This window comes from Lepidochelys olivacea (assembly GCF_965140295.1).
Source record: "Lepidochelys olivacea isolate rLepOli2 genome assembly, chromosome: 3".
Lineage (NCBI taxonomy): Eukaryota > Metazoa > Chordata > Testudines > Cheloniidae > Lepidochelys > Lepidochelys olivacea.
This window is the reverse complement of record NC_140413.1, coordinates 189377872-189404313: the sequence shown is the minus strand read 5'-3', so window position 1 is coordinate 189404313 and position 26442 is coordinate 189377872. Positions and strand designations below refer to the sequence as shown.

Sequence of the window (26442 nt, the reverse complement as noted above, 5' to 3'; positions counted from 1 at the left end):
GAATTACCTTAGATATATTACCCACAATGCTTTTCAAGACAGCAGCTAATTAGCAGCAGAAAGGTCATGCAAAAAATAATGTGATTAGAAGAGGTTGAAAGAAAAAAAATAGCCACATATTTGGACATAGACCAAATTTCCTTTTTGCCACTGTAACTGAAAACCATTGCTTCAATATTTAATGAAATGCTTATGTTGCAGCACCTGGTCACATTGTCAGCACTGCCTAACCACTGCCTCCCCTGTGGGTCATTACTGCAGCCATCTGAAAGGGGGCAAACTGTTCATCGACTACAATAATGCCAGTCTTTAAGAATCTACAGCTACAAAACAGCAGGAGACAGAGTTACTTTGGCTCTGATCTTGGGAAAAATGGCTGGAGGCAAAATGCTGTTTCCTACCATCAGAGACTATACAGTTAGCAATAATTCTGTAAGTCAAAGCCCATGCATAAGACCCAGCTTGGCTGCCCTGCTTTGCTTCTCTCCCTTTGCAGAAAACTAGCAGCTCCTGGTGAGAGATCCTTGTCAACAGGAAAACAGTAGTTTACGCTACCCTGCTAATGATCCAATGCATCAATAGCTCCAACAATCACAACAAGCAGATGTCCTAAGTTAATATAGACTTTCCTGGGATTTTACTTGTGAAACATGGCTTTAAAAGGCATTAGTCTTTTGTCCTCACCAGAAATCTGCTAAATCCTGGCACCAATTCCTTGGGTACGTGAACCCCAGCCTAATGGAATTTAATTACTTTAGTGGTATTAATCATCTGTACAGTAGAGCAAAGAGTATTTTATTACCACTTTTAAGGGTTATCGGCACATTTATTTCAAATGAACTGTCAAACTACATTACGTGTAAAGCATGCCAGGTTTGAATTCTGCAGCACAGGTGAAAAGAAATTTGCAGCTTAAAACTCTTCTGACATATTAAATATGCCTATGTGTAATGTGGATGTAGTATATTTGAAATGAAAAACAAATTTTAGCATTAATTTTAATGAGCTATTTTTTGTATCTTTCTTATTTCTCCCACTTTTACTTCTAGCCAGTAAAAGAACTGCTCTATGCTGAGAAGACCAGAAACACCAACTGGCACCAAATAAACTGTGACACTACTAAAGGATTTGGTACACAAGAGCAATGTCAATCTTGTCCATTATCTAGCAACAAACACTGGCTCGATAACACACGATTTCTCTAATTCGGTTAAATGCATTAGATCCTTTGTGTTTTCATAAGTGACGGGAGGAGAAAGAGCTATTTTAAATTGTTGCAGTTTTTAAGAACAACCTAGATATATTTTTAGAGATGTTAGTCAAACCATCAGTATCGGATGTATACCTAGCTATACCATTCCTGAAATTCGCAAAAAGAAAAGGAGTACTTGTGGCACCTTAGAGACTAACCAATTTATTTGAGCATGAGCTTTCGTGAGGCGAAAGCTCATGCTCAAATAAATTGGTTAGTCTCTAAGGTGCCACAAGTACTCCTTTTCTTTTTGCGAATACAGACTAACACGGCTGTTACTCTGAAACCTGTCATTCCTGAAATTAAATCTCAAAGAACCTGAAAGAGAAAAGTTCGTCTGGTAATATTCATTTCAGCTTTCTGTGCATGTTGCAATGCACTTTATACCTACATCTAGAATCTGTCAATAATTAATAGACACTGAAAGTCCCTTTATCTTTCGCATGTTAGAGAGTTTGATTTCCATACCACCTTTGCTTTGTTTGCTGCAAGGATCCCTTGTTGGTTTTAGACCTATTCTACACCTGGTTAAAGCATATCATTTTGCACTCATCGTCTCTCACACATTTTACACTGAGAAGCAAATGAGAGCAATTTGTGACATGAGATACTACGACATGCGGAAAAGACACATAATTAGTGTCAAAATGGATCCATTTGCTTTCTAAAGCCTATTTGTCCTAGAATTTCAAATGAATCTAGCTGCTATGTCTCCCGCAACAACTCCATAATACTATATAATGAATTAAAAGCTAATGTGAAATTGTGTAAGCTCAAGGAATAAAATGACAATTGTACGTCTCAAAAGTAGAGATGAGAGAACTTTAAAAGATGCTAAACTCCACAGTAGCTTTAAAGCTCTTCAGAAATTATCCCATTTTCCTAAACAGAAATTTCTAAAATGAAACCACCATTTTTCTTGACAGATTACAAAGTTACTTTGACTCTGTTGCACTAAAAGGAAAAAAATCTCTATTAGCCCTTCTTGATTTGGATGCATTCCCCAGGTTTGAACCCTTTAGCACTCTGCATGCAGCTCTCACAATGACATCTCTCAATGTTCCATATATGGTCTGAGGGCAATATAGATCTCTACCCTCCCTCTTTCAATCTCTTTCAACCGCTACAGACTAGGGACCGAATGGCTCGGCAGCAGTTCTGCAGAAAAGGACCTAGGGGTGACAGTGGACAAGAAGCTGGATATGAGTCAACAGTGTGCCCTTGTTGCCAAGAAGGCCAATGGCATTTTGGGATGTATAAGTAGGGGCATAGCGAGCAGATCGAGGGACGTGATCGTTCCCCTCTATTCGACATTGGTGAGGCCTCATCTGGAGTACTGTGTCCAGGTTTGGGCCCCACACTACAAGAAGGATTTGGAAAAATTCGAAAGAGTCCAGCGGAAGGCAACAAAAATTATTAGGGGACTGGAACACATGACTTATGAGGAGAGGCTGAGGGAACTGGGGATGTTTAGTCTACGGAAGAGAAGAATGAGGGGGGATTTGATAGCTGCTTTCAACTACCTGAAAGGGGGTTCCAAAGAGGATGGCTCTAGACTGTTCTCAGTGGTAGCAGATGACAGAACAAGGAGTAATGGTCTCAAGTTGCAGTGGGGGAGATTTAGGTTGGATATTAGGAAAAACTTTTTCAGTAGGAGGGTGGTGAAACACTGGAATGTGTTACCTAGGGAGGTGGTGGAATCTCCTTCCTTAGAAGTTTTTAAGGTCAGGTTTGACAAAGCCCTGACTGGGATGATTTAATTGGGGATCGGTCCTGCTTTGAGCAAGGGGTTGGACTAGATGACCTCCTGAGGTCCCTTCCAACCCTGATATTCTATGATTCTATGATTCTGTGATTCTCTTTTTCGCTTCCTCCCTCTGTCCAAATAACTTTCTCAATTCCCCGTGGCCTCCTTCCCTGAGTAAACTGAATATGCCAAGAAATTACTATCCACGGAAAATATACTGCATGGTCACTGGCAGTAGTAGCTCCTACCTCCTGTTCTGCCAATGTACCTCCAAAGACTGGAGGGACTGCCCATCCCTGTGGATAAGAGAACACTTCAGTCTCCATACCCATTAGCTTCTTTGCCTCTCAGCTGAGATTGTCAACAAGACTATGAAATGTGACATGGACATAGGCACCCTAGGATGTGGGCCCTCACCATCAATTTCCTGTGTTTTTAGAAGGGGCATGAACTATCAGTTATAGCCAACCAGGGATAGAATTGAACCAGCAACCTAAAGAGACTCTCTTTGCAGTTAGTTGTCCTTCTCCAGCTGTTTTCAGACCCTGGTCTTGCTCTTCTCATGAAAATGTTTATGTATTATTGTGGAATTGTATATAACATCTCTAGAGAGGAGACCCCACTAATATAAATGCTGGGAAGTGTTATGTGCTTCAAAGGACTATTTGAAACAATGTGCTAGACAAACAAAGATAAGAGGCATTCTTAGGAAATACTTGGGAAGAGGGGAAGGCAACTCCTCACTTCTGAACCCACCCTTTTGAAGCTGTGACCTGAAGAGAAAGCCTCTGGCTGCTGATCATCTGTTACATGAGGACCAGACCAGATAAAAGGGTGACTCTCAGATTCATGGGGCTGCTTCTTTTGAGCCAAGAAGATAATGAACTTGAAACCGCAGGAAAAACTCTCGTGTGGGGGCAGGGTAAATGACTGTTCATGAGCCAGAGCCCTTGCTTGGTTTAGGGGATGATCTCTGGGTAAGCTTATTAGCATGTGCATAGTTTCTTTTATTCATTTTAATATGTTTTGTCTGTAATGTTTTTACCTTAAGACTAAAAGTACATGCTTAGAAAGAGCTGTGTGGTAACATATAATGGTGGCAATTACACTGTTTATAGTCTCTGAAAAAGGAAAGCAAAGCAGGTCTGCTGAGGCCATCTATCTTGCTGGGGAACTGTGTGGCCTGGAGGTACCCCAATCAGGATGTAGAGAGATACAGGTCTCCACCCAAGAGAGATGATGGCTGGGAGTTGAAAGCCCAAGAGCAGGGGGCTGTCAAGGTTCTTTCCCCACTTGGAACTCTAGGGTACAGATGTGGGAACCTGCATGAAAGACCCCCTAAGCTTATTCTTACCAACTTAGGTTAAAAACTTCCCCAAGGTACAAACTTTGCCTTGTCCTTGAACCCTATGCTGCCACCACCAAGCGTGTTAAACAAAGAACAGGGAAAGAGCCCACTTGGAGACATCTTCCCCCAAAATATCCCCCCCCAGCCCTACACCCCCTTTCCTGGAGAAGGCTTGATAAAAATCCTCACCAATTTGTACAGGTGAACACAGACCCAAACCCTTGGATTTTAAGAACAATGAAAAATCAATCAGGTTCTTAAAAGAAGAATTTTAATTAAAGAAAAGGTAAAAGAATCACCTCTGTAAAAATCAGGATGGTAAATATTTTACAGGGTAATCAGATTCAAAACATAGAGAATCCCTCTAGGCAAAACCGTAAGTTACAAAAGACACAAAAACAGGAATATACATTCCATCCAGCACAGCTATTTTACCAGCCATTAAACAAAAGGAACTGTAACGCGTTTCTAGCTAGATTACTTACTAACTTACTTAACAGAGTTTCTGAGACTGCATTCCTGATCTGTTCCCGGCAAAAGCATCACACAGACAGACAGACCCTTTGTCGCACCCCCCCCAACCCATTGAAAGTATCTTGTCTCCTCATTGGTCATTTTGGTCAGGTGCCAGCGAGGTTATCTTAGCTTCTTAACCCTTTACAGGTGAAAGGGTTTTGCCTCTGGCCAGGAGGGATTTTATAGCATTGTATACAGAAAGGTGGATACCCTTCCCTTTATTTTTATGACAGGGGCCTTGCTGGACCCTGGAGGGGGAATACAGGTGCAGTTGCCCTGAACTGGGACACACTGTCCCTTCATTCCACTTGTAAAGGTACTATACTTTTCTCTCTGTTTCCCTCCCAGTGTCCCATCTCTTCCTTTTTTGTATTTTGCATCTCTCACTCTGTGATTTCAGAGCCCCATCTCTTTCTCTCTCCAGGTGTGATAACAGGAATCATAGGGTTTGCCATTCCAGACCAGAGAGAACACTGGCTCATGAAGTCTGGTGTCCTGCCTCTCGCAGTGGCCAACACTTAATTCTGCAAAGAAAGGTGGAAACCCATTATAATGCACTTATCTAACTGTATAATGCTGCTTATGGGGGGGAGGAAGGATTGCTTCCTGGCCTCAGCAGCCTTATGCCTAAAGCATGTGATTTGAGGGCCCTTATTGTAGCTTGCATAGTTACTAATAACGACACATTTATCTCTCACCTTCAAAATGCTATCCCCGATATTTGACCCAGGGACATAAGAACATAAGAATGAACATACTGGGTCAGACCAAAGGTCCATGTAGCTCAGTATCCTGTCTACCAACAGTGGCCAATGCCAGGTGCCCTAGAGGGAATGAACAGAACAGGTAATCATCAAGTGATACATCCCATTGCCCATTCCCAGCTTCTGGCAAAGAGATGCTAGGGACACCATCCCTGTCCATCCTGGTTAATAGCCATTGATGGACTTATCCTCCGTGATCATATCTAGTTCTTTTTTGAACCCTGCTATAGTCTTGGCCTTCACAACATCCTATGGCAAGGAGTACCACAGCTTCACTATGCATTGTGTGAAAAAAATACTTCCTTTTTTTTTGTTTTAAATCTGCTGCCTGTTAATTTCATTTGGTGACTCCCTAGTTCTAGTGTTATGAGAAGGAGTAAATCACACTTCCTTATTTACTTTCTCCACACCAGTCATGATTTTATAAACCGCTATCATATCCCCCCTTAGTCATCTCTTTTCCAAGTTGAAAAGTCCCAGTTTTATTAATCTCTCCTCATATGGCAGCCATTCCATACCCCTAATCATTTTTGTTGCCCTTTTCTGAACCTTTTCCAATTCCAATATATATTTTTTGAGATGGGGCAATCATAGCTGCAGGCAGTATTCAAGATGTGGGCATACCATGGATTTATACAGAGGCAATATGATATTTTCTGTCTTATTATCTATCCCTTTCTTAATGATTCCCAGTATTCTGTTTGCTCTTTTGACGGCTGCTGCACATTGAGTGAATGTTTTCAGAGAACTATCCACAATGACTCCAAGATCTCTTTCTTTAGTGATAACAGCTAATTTAGACTCCATCGTTTTATATGTATAGTTGGGATTATGTTTTCCAATGTGCATTACTTTGCATTTATCAACATTTCATCAGCCATTTTGTTGTCTACTCACCCAGTTTTGAGAGATACTTTTGTAGCTCTTTGCAGTCTGCCTGGGACTTAACTATCTTGAGTAGTTATGTATCATCTGCAATTTTTGCCACCTCACTGTTTACCCCTTTTTCCAGATCATTTATGAATATGTTAAATAGGCCAAGTACAAACACCTGAGGGACACCACTATTTGCCTCTCTCCATTCTGAAAACTGACCATTTATTCCTACCCTTTGTTTCCTATCTTTTAACGAGTTACCAATCCATACGAGGACCTTCCCTGCTATTTTGTTAGGGGGGAGGGATAGCTCAGTGGTTTGAGCATTAGCCTGCTAAACCCAGGGTTGTAAGCTCAATCCTTGAGGGGGCCATTTTGGGATCTGGAGCAAAAATTGGGGATTGGTCCTGCTTTAAGCAGGGGGTTGGACTAGATGACATCCTGAGGTCCCTTCCAACCCTGATATTCTATGATTCTGTGACCCCACAACAGCTTACTTTGGTGAGGGACCTTGTCAAAGGCTTTCTGAAAATCTAACTACACTAGATCCCCCTTGTCCACATGCTTATTGATCCCCTCAAAGAATTCTAGTAGATTGGTGAGGCACAATTTCCCTTTACAAAAGTTATGTTGACTCTTCTCCAACAAATGATGTTCATCATTTGGGGGTTGGACTAGATGACCTCCTGAGGTGCTTTCCAACCCTGATATTCTATGATTCTATGATCTATATATCTGACAATTTTGTTCTTTACTACAGTTTCAACCATTTTCCCCGGTACTGAAGTCAGGCTTACCGGCCTGTAATTGTTGGGATCACTACTGGAGCCCTTTTTAAAAATTGGCATCACATTAGCTATCCTCCAGTCATTTGGTACAGAAGCTGATTTAAATGATAGGTTACAGACTACAGTTAGTAGTTCTGCAATTTCACATTTGAGTTCCTTCAAAACCCTTGGGTGAATACCAACTGGTCCTGGTGACTTATTACTATTTAGTTTATCAATTTGTTCCAAAACCTCCTCTATTGACACCTCAATCTGGGACAGTTCCTCAGATTTGTCACCTAAAAAGAATGGCTCAGGTTTGGGAATCTGCCTCACATCCTCAGCCATGAAAACCGATGCAAATAATTCATTTAGTTTCTCTGCAATGACCTTAACGTTCTTGAGTGCTCCTTTAGCATCTCGATCGTCCAGTGGCCCAATGGTTGTTTAGCAGTCTTTCTGCTTCTGATGTACTTAAAAATGTTTTTGCTATTACTTTTTGAGTCTTTGACTAGCTGTTCTTCAAATTCTTTTTTGCCCTTCCTTATTAAATTTTTACACTACATTCGCCAGAGTTTATGCTCCTTTCCATATTCCTCACTAGGATTTAACTTCCACTTTTTAAAGGATGCCTTTTTGCCTCCCATGACTTCTTTTACTTTGTTGTTTAGCCACCATGGCTCTTTTTTTGTTCTCTATGTTTTTTAATTTGCGGTATACATTTAAATTGAACCTCTATTACGGTGTCTGACAAAAGTTTTCATGCAATTTGCAAAGATTTCACTTTTTGCGCTGTACCTTTTAATTTCTGTTTCACTAACTTCCTCATTTTTGTGTAATCCCCCTTTCTGAAATTAAATACTACAGTGAAATTAAATACTACAAGTTTTCCCCACCACAGGGATGTTAAATTTAATTATATTATGGTCACTATTACCAAGCGGTCCAGCTATATTCACCTCTTGGACCAGATCATGTGCTCCACTTAGGACTAAATCAAGAATTGCCTCTCCTCTTGTGGGTTCCAGGACTAGCTGCTCCAAGAAGCCATCATTTAAGGTGTCAAGAAACTTTATCTCTGCATCCTGTTCTGAGGTGACATGTACCCAGTCAATATGGGGATAGTTGAAATCCCCTATTATTATGCAGTTTTTTATTTTAATAGTCTCTCTAATCTCCATGAGCATTTCACAGTCACTGTCACCACCTTGGTCAGGTGGTTGGTAATATATCCCTTCTGCTTATATCATCCTGAAGCAGTACATTCTATAGATGACTGACTATACAGTGTGTGAAATCGTTAATTTTGAATGAGCCTTTGCTTCCATATGATGAGGGGGTAGAAGGAAGGGACTGATCAGTTTTCACCATCCCCAATGTACTTTCTAATAACTCCGTCAAGTCTTCTCTAATTTCCTCTGACTTCTGTGATCAAAAATCCTAACCTTTTAAATCTCTAACCTTATGTAAATCATCACATAACTTTGACCATCTCTGTTGCCCTCTGGGACCTTTTTACCCTTGGCTAGGTTTTCATCAGTGTGAGGTGACCAAAACTGGATGCAATTCTCCAGTGACCATTCCTGTACTGTATAGGAATGAGTAATATCCCCTTAAATATTTTGGGAGCCCTCTAGTGCTGCTCAGTGTCTTGTTTAAAAGCCTACCAGAGCAGCAGTGCAGCTAGGCCTTGCAAGTTGTGTATAGTGAGCATACACTCTCATCTGGATGCCAGTGTGCCCATATGGTTCCTTCCATGTTACATTTGTTGTGTAAAGAGCAAAAGACACAATGGTGCCTTTATCTGAAATAATGTTGTTATACTATTTTCTGAATTATTACTTTTTAACACACTCAGAATTATGGGCAAAAATTTCCATTGAGGTATCCATGATGACTCTCAAATCATTTAAACAGCTGAACCTCTTCAATCAAGGCTATTTTCCTAAGTAATGTTTTCTTTTTAATAGCTGACCTGCGCTTTTTCTAAATTGGCTCTTTTTATATGTTAAATGTTTTTGATTTAATAAGTAACACAGTGCCCTAAGATATTAAATTGTAATGTTCTTAATTGCATCTACAATGTTCCAAAATATTTAATTTTTGTAAAAGCCTCTCCATGTTAAGGGTGCAAACAGATTCCATTATTAATCTCTACTTTAGGCCCTGAATCAAAGCCCACTAAAATCAATAGGAGTTCTTCCAACGACTTCAGTGAGCTTTGGATCAGGTATATTAGTTCCTCCCTCCCCCTATTATTTTAGTGTGAAAAACTGTAGTAGCCTCAAAATTGCTAGATTAACTCTGAAGGTGAAGAAGAATACTATCACAAGTTTGAAGAAAATTAGTCAAGTAGTTTGCTAAAAAAGCCTACTTTTAACTGATACATACATTAAGTAATAGTATTTCCAGCAACAATGTCCTTTAAATGAAAATAAGCAGCTACCAATATATTTTTAAATGCCTTGGGTCAGAGTTAAGATTATTGTGTTATAATGAAATATGTACTTCTTTAAGCTTTACAAGAACTGTGTGTTCAATACTCAGATGCTCCAAGTGTGTGCTAAGTGCTACTGAGTAGAATGAGAAGACAGGGAAAGGTGGCTCTAAGCACAGCCTCTCTCCCTCTCTCCTTGTGGAGCACTAGAGAAGCGGGTAGTATAGAGCTGATACAGGATTTCCCTATGCCAGGGGAATGCTGAGCTGTCCCTTAAGAGCACCTTTTTGGGTGATTTGCACTCTCGAGGCGGCACAAAGCAGCCAGATCCAGGGCCAAGAATTGAACCCAGTATGGTTATTTATTATGTGGACAGCATAAGATTTATGATGTCTTTAGCTATTCATTTCCTTGCTTAGAAGGACTCATGTTTTGTAAGTATATTGTTATCAATTAGCAAATGTACGTAGGGTATTTATTTATTTATTTTTGGCGTGTGGTGGGTGGAATATTTGTAAAATACATTTATGCTTCTGTCTTGCATTTGTCACAATCATTCTTGCCTCTTCCCTAACTGTCAAGAATATTTACATTTTGACAAATATCCCTCTTATCAACTGTCCTTTCCCCCTATGTTATATGATCCTGAGGCATGGTTTAATACCAGAGTTGACAAGTCAGGCATTCTCATGGTAACAGGCTGTGATGTTGGTGAGAGGATTATGGTTTTCCTATTGGAGGAAGACCTGGCTGTGGGTAAGGAGCTCTAATTCACACACAAGCATCTTTCACCAGGGATGAGCAAACTTTTTGGCCTGAGGACCACATCTGGGTATAGAAATTGTATGGCGGGCCATGAATGCTCACAAAATTGGGGGTTGGGGTGCGGGAGCGGGTGAGGGCTCTGGCTGGGAGTGCGGGCTCTGGGGTGGGGCCAGAAATGAGTTCAGGGTGCAGGACGGAGTTCCGGGCTGGGGCAGGGGTTGGGATGTGGGAGGGGGTGAGGGCTCTGGCTGGAGGTGCAGATTCTGGGTGGGGCCAGGGATGAAGGGTTTGGGGTGCAGGAGGGGGCTGTGGGCAGGGATGGAGCAGAGGGGTTTGGAGTATGGGAGGGGGCTCCAGCCTGAGGCAGAGGGTTCAGGTGTGGAAGGGGATACAGGCTCTGGACTGTGGGTGTGGGTTCCAGGGTGGGGCCAGGAACGCGGGGTTCAGGGTCTGGGAGGGGGAGGCTGGGGCAGGGGGGTTGGGCACAGGAAGAGGTCAGGGGTACAGGCTCCGGGTGGCACTTACCTCAATCAGCTCCTGGGAGCAGTGGCATGTGCCCCCTCCGGCTCCTATGCAGAGGCGCGGCCAGATGGCTCTGCGCACTGCCCCATCCAAAGGCGCTGCCCCTGCAGCTCCCATTGGCCAGGAAAGCTCCCATTGGCCACACAGTTCTTGGCCAATGGGAGTTGCAGAGCCGGCGCTTGGGACGGGGGCAGTGTGCGGAGCCCCCTGGCTGCCCCTACATGTAGGAGCCAGAGGGGGGCACATGCCACTGCTTCTGGGAGCCGTGCAGAGCCACAGCACGCGTGGAGCAGAGGAAGCCCCCGACCCCACTCCCCAGCTGGAGTGCCAGAGTGGGGCAAGCCCCCGATCCCGCTGCTGGATGGGAGCTCGAGGGCCAGATTAAAAGGTCTGATGGGCCAGATGCGGCCCGCAGGCCGTAGTTTGCCCACCCCTATCTTATACCATATGGGCCTTGATAGTGCAAAGAGACACACATGAGCATACCCCTTCACCCCACTGGAATCAAAAGTCTCCCCATCAACCCCAAGGTCTTTTGCAGGATTGGGGCTTAAAAAGAGAAATGTAGAATATTACTGGCAAAATATTTATTAAGCATTCTTTCCTCCCTGAATTTATTCCAGCAGAATCCTTTTTTTTAGGAGCCTAAATTCTGATTTTTTTGCCTAGTCCTGAAGTCCCTATGTAGGCATTACCCCCACCCAATGGGAGTGTTCTGTGCAGAGCTCTGTAAGATTAATAGCTATAAGCAATGATATCAGTGATGAAGTTCGAGCTGTTGATGTGGGGTGAAAAATAACATCCTATCCCCCAAAGAGAGCCTGAAAAATGAACTGTGGACAGAATAATACCACTCTGGTGGAAAGGGAAACAGTCAGGGAAGAGGGCACCTCTGCAGTTAGCCCATAGCTACTGGGGACCAACACACACCCTGTTTGATCCCACTTGTTCCTGTGGAAAAGCACTTTGGAGCTAGGTAGCATGCATTGCACAGCATTTCCAGCAGCTCCCCAGCATTTTGGCCCTTCCGCAGCTGCAGAAGTGCTGAGTGGATTTCACACACACAGCCAGCTGCGTGTGTGGCCAGATGACCTCATGAGCTAATAAGAAAGCACAATTTTAAATGCCATTTTATGATTAGATAATAAAACACAAACAAACATATGTTCGTGTGAGATAAATGTCTCAAGTGCATTGTGAGATACAAGGCACTGCCAGATGCCTTCAATGACCCTAGAAGAGTGTTATCTTAATGTAATGTACACCTTAGAGTGTCTTATTGTGGCTACTGCATAAAATGGGCTGAAACACAGTTTTGGTGTATTCCACATAGTAGATACAATACAAGACTAGTAAGCGCTTCATTTAAATACTTATAAAGATACTGCTGGAGTATGTACTAAATTGCAGACCGTATTTTACTACCCTAGCTGAAGCTTTCTTTTTATCATAGCTCAGGCACCAAGGGCTGGTCCCTGTTGCAGTCCTTGCACCAGCAAATCTCTAAGCGATGTCAATGGGAATTTTGCTTGAGTAAGGGGTGCAGCATCAGAGCCACAGTTACTATAATAATTAATGTACCAAGGGCAACATTCTTTGATTTTAAAGTCATGATTCATTTAAAAAGTAGAGCATAAACCATCCCACACCAGTGGGATATGAAGAACCTGTGGGCTTTTAAATCACAACATTTTCCTAGTTCTGCTCCCATTGAAGCCAATAGGAGTTTTGTACAAACAGACTAGAACTGGGCTCTATCTCTACTTTTCTCATTATGATTTACTTTAAAAAAAAAAAAGCCCAATTTTTCAGAGGACAGAAAACGTGTATTACCCAATTCTTGGCAGTCCGTCTCCTCTCCAGTATGTCTATAGCCACCCTCTGTAGCACTTGGGAGGCTGCACAACCTATAAATAGAGCAGTCTAACCATGAAGTTGACACATGGCTCTACTAGCTTTCAAAGGTAGTGTTAAAAGCATGTATGTAATGCCCTGGTCCTGATAAGACTTCATACAGGCTTAACTTTACAAAAAATGAGGAGTCCACTGGGGCTACTTACAGTGCATAAAGTTAAGCACATGCATAACTCTTTGCAGGATGGGGGTCTGAGACAGAAACATCCCTTATTACTTTGTATTGCTCTGTGCACTCACAGCAGTTCTACTCATTACACAGGCAGAGGCTTCCATTAAATAAAATTCCAGAGTGCCAACCAAAGCCTCCTGTTGCATGTTTTAGCTCTGATCTACAGAACACTTTCATAATGAAACCCACACTACTATAGCAAGCAACATTTTGCTGTTTGAAAGCACATTTTTTCCAATGTGTAAGCACATAGAATCATAGAATCATAGAATCATAGAATATCAGGGTTGGAAGGGACCTCAGGAGGTCATCTAGTCCAACCCCCTGCTCAAAGCAGGACCAATCCCCAATTAAATCATCCCAGCCAGAGCTTTGTCAAGCCTGACCTTAAAAACTTCTAAGGAAGGAGATTCTACCACCTCCCTAGGTAACACATTCCAGTGTTTCACCACCCTCTTAGTGAAAAAGTTTTTCCTAATATCCAATCTAAACCTCCCCCACTTCAACTTGAGACCATTACTCCTCGTTCTGTCATCTGCTACCATTGAGAACAGTCTAGAGCCATCCTCTTTGGAACCCCCTTTCAGGTAGTTGAAAGCAGCTATCAAATCCCCCCTCATTCTTCTCTTCTGCAGGCTAAACAATCCCAGCTCCCTCAGCCTCTCCTCATAACTCATGTGTTCCAGACCCTTAATCATTTTTGTTGCCCTTCGCTGGACTCTCTCCAATTTATCCACATCCTTCTTGTAGTGTGGGGCCCAAAACTGGACACAGTACTCCAGATGAGGCCTCACCAATGTCGAATAGAGGGGAACGATCACGTCCCTCGATCTGCTCGCTATGCCCCTACTTATACATCCCAAAATGCCATTGGCCTTCTTGGCAACAAGGGCACACTGCTGACTCATATCCAGCTTCTCGTCCACTGTCACCCCTAGGTCCTTTTCCGCAGAACTGCTGCCTAGCCATTCGGTCCCTAGTCTGTAGCTGTGCATTGGGTTCTTCCGTCCTAAGTGCAGGACCCTGCACTTAACCTTATTGAACCTCATCAGATTTCTTTTGGCCCAATCCTCCAATTTGTCTAGGTCCCTCTGTATCCTATCCCTGCCCTCCAGCGTATCTACCACTCCTCCCAGTTTAGTATCATCCGCAAATTTGCTGAGAGTGCAATCCACACCATCCTCCAGATCATTTATGAAGATATTGAACAAAACTGTAGTTTCCAACATTAGCCTTTCCAAAACAGTTTCTCTACACAATTTCTGTTTTTATTTTTTTGGATTACTATTTATTGTTCCAGGCTCTCTATTTAGCAGTAAGTTAAAGCATAGTGCTTCTCTGGCTTGCAAAGCTCAACTGAATATCATCATTATTGCTATTATTTGAACAACACCATAGGTGTGCCTGCTATGGCTGTTAGATTATTTTCTGTACAGTGATCCAAGTTCTCTAGAATAAGCGACTCAAATTAAAAGCATGACCATTATTCATTATAGTTATGGCATGCTAATATTACATCTGTTAGGACACTTTATTAGGTTAATTTGTCATTTTGTTCCTACATTTTCTTAATGCACCCACACATGTGGTATTGACAAATTAAAATTACTGGGCCTGCCTGACAGCGGAGGTGAACAGCATCACACATGGTTGGGCATGAATCCCCACTCCTGGAACCCTGCAGAAGCTCCTCCGCTGGAGATGTGCCTGGTCTGGGTTCTACAGGGCTTCAGGGGGAAGCTATTGCTTTAGCATTTGACATTAATCACCCTTGAACTCCAGTAGCATTAGCTTCAAGCCTGCAATCCACTTCAGAGAGGGAGCTTTTGAGCAAACAGAGTGGGTGGCCAACAGGAACGTAGTTCTGCAGGAGCGATTGTTCCTTGGGCCAGAGGGCACTTTAGGGATCTGTGGGGAGGCACTGAGCCTCTGAGGATGTGCTGAGTCTACACACAGACCTTGGGAATCTACTACAGAGCTAAAATCTTTGTCCATTCCCCAGAGCTACATGTCCCCTGCACGGACAGTCTCTCCCCTACAATAACAGCCAGCCCAACATTAGTATCAATTAATTGGGCTGGAAAGGTACTCCTTCAAGATGAAAGAGTAATACAGATAAGCCAAAAGATTTCCATGTCCTTCTTAGTTTGACTGCAAGCAGTTCTAGCAATGAAAATGTTTCCTAGGCAAAAAAAGAAGCTATTAGACATTAATCTTGCCTTGGCACCGGGCGATGGACTAGACGACTTCAAGGTACCTTGCAGGCCTACGTTTCTATGATTATATAAGCAACTCCTCAACAGAAAAAAAGAACCAAAAATGGTAAATTGTTGTAGAAAAGCAGTGGGTGTGAATACAGCCACACTGTACCAGTTATCATGGTCATACAGGGATTATCCTTAAGAGTCGCTGAGCATGTGAAACTCCTATAGGATGTTGCAAGTATTTAGCAGGAGTTCAGCTCCACTTAGAGCTGGTCCAAAATTTACTGATGGCAACTACTGCTTTTATCAACTGAGTTTTTTAAATGGTTCTATATTTAAGATACTAGAGAGAAGATTTACTTTAAGAATGATAGCATGAAAGCACAATCACTTTGCAACAAAAATAACTGGCGAAATCCTGAGGAGTGCTCCAGGCGCTGAGCAGGTTTCTGGATTTGGCCCATTAGTTTTAGTTAGAAAATGATCAATACTATGAGTACACAACCTTGTAATAGCAACCCTGCCATACCTTTCACAGCATTGTGAACCATTCTAACTTTCCACCGCTCAAGCAAATTTCTTATTGTCTCAGACACAGAATTATGCATTCTCAAAAATTATTAATAATTTTTTGTTAGATGATTTGTAAAGAATAATCACAGCCATATAGTAAGTAAATCCCTAACCGGAGAAAATTCTACACTCAGGTTCTATTTGAATTGGATTTATAGCCCCCTTTGTAAATTTGGTTTTCAAATAATTTAGAAAGGGAAAGTATAGACCAGTGGTTCTCAAAGCTGGTCCGCCACTTGTTCAGGGAAAGCTCCTGGTGGGTCGGACCTGTTTGTTTACCTGCTGCATCCGCAGGTTGGGCCGATCACGGCTCCCACTGGCCGCGGTTCGCCGCTCCAGGCCAATGGGGGCTGCGGGAAGCGGCGCGGGCCAAGGGACGTGCTGACCGCCCTTTCCAAGTGGAGGACCAGCTTTGAGAACCACCGGGGGAAGGATAGCTCAGTGGTTTGAGCATTGGCCTGCTAAACCCATGGTTGTGAGTTCAAACCTTGAGGGGGCCATTTAGGGATCTGGGGCAAAAATTGGGGATTGGTCCTGCTTTGAGCAGGGGGTTGGACTAGATGACCTCCTGAGGTCCCTTCCAACCCTGATATTCTATGGTTCTCCCAATTTCAACTTTCTTTTATTTTTCTGGTGTGGAAAGGGCAGGGTATAATCAAAATTCAAAATTTCAATGAACAAATCTCAAAATAATCTAAATTAAAATGTCAGTTATTTTACAAGAGAGCTATAAAATCTCTACTTTCTTCTTTTCAGCATAATAAACAGATTTTGTTAATGAATCTGTATGTCCTTCTAGGAATGGATCACCCTGCAGCACATGGTTTTAGTTTCTCTCAGGACCTGATCCAAAGCCCACTGAAGACAGTGGAAGTGCTCTTACTGACTTCAATGGGCTTCAGATCAGGGCCTCAATTCTAAGCTCTCAAACCCATGCCAGTCACTTAAATCCTCTCTTGAGATTCTGCTGATTGCTTTCAAGATAGCACATTATCAGGTCCTGTAACTGGGCAGTCTGACCTAGTGATCAGAGCTGGGGTGGGCCAGGGTGACAGTCGGAAGACACACCAAAAGTCAAAGCCAGAGTCAGTCACTGGAATTAGTGCAAGGAAGCAGAAACAGGAATCAAGTTGTTGTAACAGGAACCAGATGTTGAAACCATGCAAGGAATTTGGTCTTGGGGCTCTGATCAGCAGCAGGCCTAACAACAACAAGAGATGGGACAGAAACAGGAAGCTTGATGCCCAGTGTTTTTCAATCAGCAGTTTGCTGCTAGTCACCTGACCCAGCTGAGTCAGTGGGTGTAGAATCATAGAATATAGGGTTGGAAGGGACCTCAGGAGGTCATCTAGTCCACTCTCTGCTCAAAGCAGGACCAATCCCCAACTAAATCATCCCAGCCAGGGCTTTGTTGAGCCTGACCTTAAAAACCTCTAAGGAAGGAGATTCCACCACCTCCCTAGGTAACCCATTCCAGTACTTCACCATCCTCCTAGTAAAAAAGTTTTTCCTAATATCCAACCTAAACCTCCCCCACTGCAACTTGAGACCATTACTCCTTGTTCTGTTATCTGCTACCACTAAGAAAGTCTAGATCCATCCTCTTTGGAACCCCCTTTCAGGTAGTTGAAAGCAGCTATCAAATCCTCCCTCCTTCTTCTCTTCTGCAGACTAAATAATCCCAGTTCCCTCAGCCTCTCCTCGTAAGCCTCTTGCTGTGGGATGTTAGCTGCAGTTCCGTCATCTGACCTTGCAGTGTGGTGGTGCACAGGGTAAGGCTCTCGCTGAACAACCCCATGAGCCTAGGTTTGGAATCCACAGCATCTGACACCACCCTCCCTCCCAAAGCAATCCCCAGGGGCCAGCCTTCTCAGGATGATTCCTGTGAAAGGCCAGTACTTTTCAGGGGCATGCACATGTCAAACCAGTTCCCAAAGGTGTTCTTTGGGCCCATAGCCCTCCCAATCAATCATATAGTACCAGGTCTCTCTAAGCATTTGGGAGTCCAGAAAGTTGACAACCATGTAGTCCTCATGGCCTTGGAATTGAACCGGGAGTGCAGGTAGCATATGCTCACTGGGGAACGGATTGCCAAGGAAAGGTTTCAGGAGGGAGACATAGAATACTGAATGGACCCTCCAGGATCAAGAAGGCTGTAATACAAACACCACCAGATTACTCTGCTGCGTAATGGTGAAAGGGCCTGCATCCTGATGATTACTTTGTGTGCAGGTTGATCTTCTGTAGGTGTTCTGTGGACAGCCACAACTTTGTGCGTACTTTTAGAGGAGAGGTGTGTTGGTGGCATTTATCATAGAGTTTTTAGGCCATCTTGGCTTTTTCCAAGCACTTCTTTAGGTTGGCTTCATGAATGGTCTGTACCAGATCAGAGGCAGCAGGAACCACGGTGGACAAGGGAACGGAGGGATAGAAAGGTGGATGAAAACCACATTTGACGTAGAAGGGGCTGGATTGGGTAGAGGTGTGCTGTGTGTTACTGTAAGTGAATTCAGCTAGTGGGAGTAATGCAACCCCACTATCTTGACAGTGGTTCAGGAGCAGCTCAGATATTGTCTGAGAACCTGGGTGACTCATTCTGATTGGCCATCCATCTGAGGGTGATGTGGTGGATGCATGGGGCTGAATATTCAGGAGGAGGACCTCCTTTAGGAACCTGGATATAAATTGGGAGCCATGGTCTGTGGTAAGATGGTCAGAGAGGCAAAGCTGATGGAAGACATGTACAAGTAGAAGGCATGCAGTAGTTTCCACAGTTGAGAGACATGTGCATCATACAAAATAGGCCATCTTAGTCAGCTGATCCATGACAGTCAATAAGGTATTGTGGCCTTCTGATTTGGGTAGTTCCATGACAAAAAGCAAGTGTTATGCGAGACTAGGGCCAGGAAGGGTCTTGGATGGCATTAGATGGCCAAGTGGCCTGCTCCACTTGGGGGGGGTCTTCATTTAAACACTGGTGTCACAGGACCTGACATCATCCTGCAGTTGTCGTCACCAGAACAAGTTGGCTGCAGTGCACAAAGTTTTGGATTTTCCAAAGTGACCTGCACTCAGCTTGTTATGGTGTATGCACAGTACCTCCCGTGTTTGGGAACCACTGGGAGCATACAGGCAACTGTTGACATGGAAGATGTCATTGACCCAGGAATAGTGGCATAGGGTGGTACTAGGAAGACCATCCTTGGATAATGTTACAAGTTTAAAGGAAGGGTCATTAGGGAGGACTGCTGGAAGCATGGTGAGAAAAATCCAAGGATATGGACCCATAAACAAAATGACGTGGTTTTAATATTCAACATGATGATTCTCAGGGGCTAGCAGGTTCTGGATATTCTGGATAGTATTCCCCTTTTAATGAAGGGGCATCTGCCTTGTCAGTCTTGTTGCCTGGATGATACATGATTGTGAAATCAAATCTTGAGAAGAACAGGTTCCAGTGTAATTGCCACTGACTCAGCAGCCTGATAGATTGTACGTATTCTAGATTCTTATGGTCTGTTAAAAATAAGATGGGGTGTTTGGCCCCTTCAGGGTAGTCTCAACATGTTTCAAATCTGGTCTTGATGGCAAGTAACTCCTTGTCCACTATTTCATAATTACATTTGGCCGGAGTAAGTTTTCATGAAAAATACATACATGGGTGAATCTCTTATTGGGGCCATGTACTTTGGGATAGTACTGCCCCAATGGCTACATCAGAGGCATCAGCCTCAAGAATAAAGGACTTGTCAGTATTAGGGTGACTAGTGCTGAGGCAGATATGACAGCTATCTTCAGACATTGGAAGGCATGGAGAGCCTCTGTGGACCAGTGAAACTTTGAAGGCTTATGGAGGATGGCAGTTACAGGGGTTGTGACCTTTCAGAAGTCTGAAATAAACCTGATGTAAAAATTGGCAAACCCTGTGAACCTTTGTACATCTTATACACTATGGGGTTCTGCCCACTCTTGAATTGCAAAGGATCCATCCGTAGTCCATGGGCTCATTGGTGAGTCCAAAGGGCATTGCCAAATATTCTGTGTCCATACCTACCTCTAAAGGCTGTCTTCCACTCACCGCCGATCTTGATGCAGACTAGTTTACAAACTCCTCTAAGATCTAGCTTGGTGAACACCCGAGCCAACTGTACTGAACCCAAGAGCTCCTAGATTAATGGTAAATAGTTCTGGTTGTGTACGGTTATGTGATTAGGTGCATTGTAGTCTATGCAAAGTCTCAGAGAGCCAGCCTTCTTTTTTACAAAGAGTACTAGAGTGCCTGTGGGGGAGGTAGAGCAGCAAGTGAAACCTTTATCTAAGTCTTCCTGAAAGTACTCTCTTAATGCTACTAGCTCTGATTTAGACATAGGATATATATGCCTAAATGGAAGTGTGGCTCTGGGCTGTAGGTCAATTGGAAAAGCATACACAGTGCAAGGGTAGCAAATCTGCATTGAATTTTTTGAAGACATCCCAGTGGTCTTGGTATTTCACAGGAAGAAATGATTCATCATGTGGAAGTGGCATTTCCAGGTCTGATAGGGTTGCCACCATTTGGGGGAACATCTGCGTTCTTGGAGTAGGATCCTCTGGCTTGGTTTTTAGGGGTCTGTGTCTGGAATGGGAAGGCAGTTCTTCCTACAGAAGCTCAACTATAAGGATATGGTGCACTGGGATCATAGAATATAGTGTCATGATAGACTAACCAGTGAAACCCTAAAATCAGGGTGAAATGCAGGGAGGAAATAAGGTTAAATCATAGGACTTCCCAGTGTTCCCCAGGCACCACTTCCAGCAGTGTGATCTCATGTGTAACTGGACCCAAAGCCAGTGGGGACCTGTCTACTTTTTCTACCAGAACCGTAGTAACCTTGGGCCATACTGGAAGACCGAGGACCCGGGCCATGGAAAAATCCAAAAAATTGTCCTCTGCTTCTTAATCGATCTGGGCAAGGCCTGCTTGACCTGAATCAATCAATCTGCTCCTGAATCAATCAGGGAAAAGCCCGCTTGACCTGCAGAATCCATAGTTGCAGAGGAATCTGTAGAAGGGGAGATTGATGAGGAACTCCTGGTTTAACATAATCTTGGGTTTTCTCCCTGGTGATACCCAGACTCAGGACCCCTACCAAGTGTGGGGGTAGACCTTTCCCTGTCATCAGGTTAGCAGGGGTTTTGACAGAACACATGGATACTGTATGCCCAGCTCCTCCACAATAGAAGCAGAGGTTCTCCTGTCTTCTGCACTCTCACTTGCCCAGGAATAGCTGAGGCTGTACTAGGTCAGGCGTGGGCACAGGCTTGGGCAAAGCCAACCTTGCTTGGGCCTGAGGGCTGAGCCTTGGGTAAATTCAGGAGGGAAGCAGGGCCCTCCTACATTCCAGTAGCTGTTCATGCAGTCTAGTGTGTATATACAAAGATCCACAAAGGATTCTAAAGTGCAAGCTCATCTTTTAGTTCTTCACAAAGATTGTACCGACACTGATGGAGGAGTGCAGCATTGTTCCAGGAAGCGTCTATAGTCAAACGTCTGAACTGGGCAACATAAGAAGAGGCTGACCCCAGGGGTTGCTGAAGCTCTCGTAAGGCAGTCTCTGCCATGTGGGCTTTGCGAGGATTATTGAAGGCTTTTAAGAATGAGTCCCAGTTGGTCAACACTAGGTGATCCTGCTCTACAAAGGGAGAGGCCCTCACCAGGGCCTCCCCAGTAAGCAGGATCACTATTTGTCCCACCTTAACTCAATCTGTGATGTATTCCTAGGACTGGAGCACAAACAGGAGTCTGCATTGGAAAAGGAAACCACTAAACTTACTGCGGGTGCCATCATATCTCTCCAGCAGAAGGACTCAGGGGATAGTCACCCAAGCTATACCTTGCTCCTGCAAGGAGCAATTTTTCTTCTGGAGCTGTAGTGCTTGGGCCCTCAAATTCTTGTTTTCCACCTGGAGGACAGAAATCTGCTCCTGTGGAGTCATGGGCTCCTGGGGTGACAGCAGGATGAGCGCTCTAGTCCAGAAATTCAGCAAGAAGTCCCAGAGGAGACCAAGAAGGTTTGAGCAAGCTGTTAGGCAGGACCCTCCTATGTTCCTACATAATGGGGCAGTCTGACCTAGTGGTCAGAGCTGGGGCGGAGGAGGGTCATTGTTGGAAATGATACCCTTGGGTCAATCCAGAGTCAGTCAGGAGCCACGCCAAAGATCAGTGGCAGGTTTGACCACTGGGATTAGGATCAGGAAGCAGGAACCAGGAACAAGGCAAGGAGGCAGGAACTTGTTCTCAGAGATCTGGTCAGCAGCACGCGTAACAACTAGTTGCTCAGACAAGGGGTGGGACAGAAACAGGAAGCTTCATTCCAAGTGGTGTCCAATCAGCAGTCAGCTCCTAATCACCTGACAAGCTGAATCAGTGGTTGTAGGCTCTGATGGTGCTATGTTAGCTGTAGCTCCCTCATCTGCCATTACAATGCAGTGGCACACAGGGTAAGCTCTAACTCACCAACTCGGTAGGCCTGGGTTTAAAATATGTGGCACCTGACACCCATTGCAAGAGGGTGGTATCTGGCTCACAGTCTTTCCCCAGTTCTTGATAGACAGTTATGAGACTAGTTAATTTTTAAATAGTACCAAAGAGGTACAGCCTGCCAGTAATAGGTGAATCTGAATGAGTTATCTTTAAGAAGCTGGGAGATGGATATTAAAACATACCCAGAATCTCAAGATGGTCCTAGTTCCTGAGCAAGGGTTATATAGCCTTGAACAAATGAGGGTGAAAGAAAGAAAGAAAGAAAGAAAGAAAGAAAGAAAGAAAGAAAGAAAGAAAGAAAGAAAGAAAGAAAGAAAGAAAGAAAGAAAGAAAGAAAGAAAAACCATTGGCACAGAGAAAGAAAATCTCTATCATTACAAGAAGTGAGAAGTTGATTGTATCCATGCCTAGACTTTGGAAAACCTACAGAAATTTCAGCAAACATCCACATTGAGGATTTCTGGTGTAAAGTGTAAAGGACTTTCATATACATTTACCAAACTTCATTACATAGGTATTTATTTCATCCCCCACTCAGATGGTTATGTGCAGAGTACGGAGAAAAAAAAGATATTTGTTTATTGCTCAATGAGAATCTCTCTTGCCGCTAGTATATGTGAATGATTAAGTGTCTTACTGTGTACAGAAAAGTTAAAGGTAAATAAGATTATTCATTGGGTCCAAATCAATGTATATACTGAAGGATTTCACCTCAGATGATCATGATACAGAGTCTGAAAGTGCCTGTTCTTACAAACCTGACAGATGTGAACTGACAAGCTATAATTTTCCTTTAAGGGCTCCTGTCAATAGTATAAGAAGTTAGGCTCTAAGAACCCCAATGCATGTATGTCACAACTCTGTTGAACATAGCTCACTTCAAACCATAATACCATAGGAATCTCATTCCATATACAGTTATACAGAGAAGCATACTTCATACTCTTCTACAGTCCTGTGGGTGTAGCCAAAGGAGAGATGCAGTTGAGTAAGATATTTTCCCCTCTGAATCAGGGTCTGATTGTTTTGGTGAAAATGCAAATATCTGTGGAAACTGCATTTCTGCACAACAGATCCCTAAGTTATTTTTACCGCGTTCAAATACTTTGGTGAAAAACATTACATACAAACACACTCAAAAAGAATACAATTACTTATAACAAAACAAAACTATGGCAGTAAAAGTAAGATAGCATGTGTGCAGTGGAACAGATTTTGGGACCATTTAGTGTGTGATAACCTACCCTAAATTCTCAATTACTGAGGGACAATCTTCACTCATTGATATATTTGCTTTCCACAACCACTGCTCTGTATAACTTTTCATGAGCAATGTACCTGAATAATTGGAGGATAATATCTAAACTGAATATCTAAATTTCTTCACCTAAATTTGGGTTATTGCTGATTATGTACTTTATATATATCTTATGACTTTTAAAACAAACTTTGTATCTGTGGATAAAATAAGCACTATACCCAGATGTACAGACACTTTTTTCTTAACTTGTGTATTATATAATTTTTTAACATCAGCTTTAATAAAACTTTTATATCTTTCTCCTGTGAGTGTCAGAGAATGAATGTCAATAGTTATATGAAACTAAAGTCTTAATATAATGATCTAGAAGAAGAAGAAGAGTTCAAAATCCATGGTTGGAAATCTTCAGATAAGAAAGAATAAGAACACCCACACAGGAAGGATAGTCTTGTTGTTATGAGTTTGGACTGGAATTAAAGAAGTTGCATTCTGTTTCCAGCTCTGCAGCAGACTTTCTGTATGACCTGAGTCAAAATTTTCATTAGTGGCCACTGATTCTGGATGCCTCTAATTTTTGTAGCCCAACTTGGGACAACTTAAAAAGGATTGATTTATTGAAGTGTTGAGTACCCCAAACTCCATATGAAGTCACTGGCTGTGGGTGCTGAGCACCTCTGAAAGTCAAACTCCTTTAAAGATGTTTCAAGTTGGACATCAAGAAGAGAGGAACCCCAATTCACAAATCACTTTTGAAAATGTAGGGAAATGTCTGTTCAAAGACATGTTGAGGAGAAGTCTAAGTGGGATGAAACACCAGCCGTTGGTCATTTTTCTCATCAAATATCTTCATGATTTTGGACATAGGAAGCAGAAGGCCTATCTGTTGATTGATAGTCAAGTGAGAGTTATCTTTCCAATACTGAATTACTTTTTTCAAGGAAGATTTTAACAATTTTATGAATGTACCAAGCATCCACATATCACCAAAGCCAGGATTTAAAATATCAGAGCACAGGAGTAGCATTACCACTGAGACACCATTTTTAAGAGTACAGCATGCTCTCCCTTCTCTGAGGCCAATGTCACTAGCAATTAGAGAGGTTGTTAAAGCCACAGGCCCATCCCTCCCTTTCCACTTCAGAGACTCAAGTGTTAGTGGAGGTACTAAACTTGGACAGGCTTTGTGCTTTCTAAATGCAGAGAGTAGGAGTCCCTGGAGGTGGGCTCAAGGATGAAAGAAGGATGCTTTTGTTCTTTCTTCTCTCAGTGCTTGTGCATCACTACAAGGCTGGACATAGTCTGGCCCAAAGTGATTCGCCCCACACAAATGCTAAAGACTTTGATTGTGAAAGTAAATTTGAAAAGACAAACCATGAAAGTAAAGCAGCCCATCTATGTAATCTATTATCAATGATCTAATTGAAATTGCTGATACAAGCAGACTATTATATTGTATTAGAAACCTCCACTATTAATGAAAATCAATAATAATTCAATAGGATTAAAGTTAAGTATGCACTCAAATGGCAGTGTATCAGGAATTCTAGAGTAAAGCAAAATGCTCTTGTCAACTGTCATCCTTGGATACTGTGCAAAGTGTAAGCCTACATCAAAGTATTGGGTTGTTGTTTTTTTAATTGTGCTTGTGGGAAAATACCCCACAACATATAAACTAGAAGCATGGACATCTAGTTATTGAGTTAGAAATGTCTACAGATAATTAGCCTCTTGACTGTCTCCATAACAAACTTGTATGACTCTGTCTTACATGTAATATCTGGGCTTTTCTTGTTATTTAAATGAGATAAATGCTCAAATTATGCTAAGCAAGGATATCTCCTTTGTAAAATCAGCTCACATCTCAAAACCTGCAGATTCTGCTCAGGGGGTGGGAAATAATCATAAAAAAGGCATCAAGGACAGAGGGAAATGAGAAGCCCAGCCAAAAACGCAAGATACTGTTATTTCAACAGTAAACTTTTAAATATCCACATAAAACACACGTAAAAGCTGACTTTATATTTAACATATGCTGTGACATTGCTAATGTCACACATGTAACATACGCGAGCAATTTCCCTACCTCCTCCCACACACCGGCGCCTCAGGTAAGCGGCCACTGGTGCAATGCACTTCATGAACTCTCTTGTGGCTGATGAGAGACTGAATGGCAATTCTGTTAATTGGTGACCATCCCACCCACTGAGTCAGTAGCATCCTATTTGAAGGGCCCCCCTTACACTGCTGTGCCTTTGTCCACAAAAGCGGTGAACTCCTGGGCTTGGTCCTGCGGGAATTTGTTAAGGGAGCCCCACAGGTTAAAACTGTACCTGCCTAACAGGGCCTGGTGGTTAGACACCCAAAATTGCAGGCTTGCCGTTAAATAAATCTTTCTGCCAAGTAAGTCCAGTCTCTTGGCGTCTTTGCTTTTCAGGGGTGCCGCTGACTTGGCCCTGCCTGTCCCTTTCATTTAACAGTGGACACGACCAGTGACACCACTGGAGGGTGTGTATACAGATATTCAAACCATTTTTCAGGGATATTATAACTTCTTTTCCACCTTCATAGAAGTAGACGGAATCGAAGAAGGGGTCTGCCACAGCAATTTGGCAATTTTAAGGACCCCTGGGTGGACAGGTAACGCTATTCGGGCCGGCGTGGAGGAGGAGATCATGCTCCTCAATTTTTAGGTTCAAGTTGCTAGCCACCCTTTCAAGGAGAGCCTGATGTTCCTTGAAGTCAGCGGGGGGACTGCCCATTTGGGAGGGACCAGCCACCACTTCATCCAGAGACGATAACAA

At 43.0% G+C, this 26442-nt stretch overlaps 1 long non-coding RNA gene across 4 annotated transcripts in view; it reads right to left on the bottom strand.

Moving 5' to 3' along the window:
- LOC311518416 overlaps positions 1–26442 on the bottom strand; it is a 786470-nt gene that overhangs the window by 692204 nt on the left and 67824 nt on the right. The gene's annotated exons all lie outside the window — the stretch shown is intronic.